The 645-nt window shown below is 31.2% G+C and overlaps 1 pseudogene; it reads right to left on the reverse strand.

Annotated features, from left to right (window-relative positions):
* Positions 1-238: 238 nt before the first annotated feature.
* On the reverse strand, positions 239-337 carry LOC136377849 (U6 spliceosomal RNA; annotated as a pseudogene).
* Positions 338-645: the final 308 nt, after the last annotated feature.

Genomic DNA, 645 nt, shown 5'->3' on the forward strand with positions numbered 1-645 from the left:
CCTAATACTAACAGTATGATTACTGAATGAAGTCTAATATTTATTTGCAATTTTTTTTTTTCTTAAAATATATTCCACCAGAATGTAAAGTCAAAGTCCTTTTGATGAAAGTTATTCAAAATAATTATTTTCTTGGTGTAGTTAATGTTACCAATTTGAGGAACAATTTTTTAAAATAAATATATTGGGATAACATTGGTCAATAATATTGTATAAGTTTCAGGTGTACAATTCTATAAAAAAAATGGAACGAACTTGGATGTTATCCTTGTGCAAGGACCACGCTTACCATTTCTGTATTGTTCCAATTTTAGTGTATACCAAAGTGAGCACCAGTTGTATAAGGTTGTTTTTTTTATTATTTCAACTTGGTTTCAACTTTTAGAGCTCTCTTATTTAGTTTTGCTTTTATGTCATGTTATATTTTTATTCCAAAGTCAAGATTCCTAAGAGGACATATTCAGAGAAGTTTTGCTGCAAAGTATGTCCTCCATTGTACACTTCCTCCCCTATTATTTTTATTGGATTTATGGTTTATCTTCCCAGAGTTTCCGTTAGCAAATATAAGCAAATAGTCTGCACATGTGTGTGTCTGTGGTTTCCCCTTCCTTACGTAAATGTCATGTACACTGTTCTGCACCGCAC

Source organism: Saccopteryx leptura, chromosome 6 (assembly GCF_036850995.1).
Source record: "Saccopteryx leptura isolate mSacLep1 chromosome 6, mSacLep1_pri_phased_curated, whole genome shotgun sequence".
In the NCBI taxonomy this organism is placed as follows: domain Eukaryota; kingdom Metazoa; phylum Chordata; class Mammalia; order Chiroptera; family Emballonuridae; genus Saccopteryx; species Saccopteryx leptura.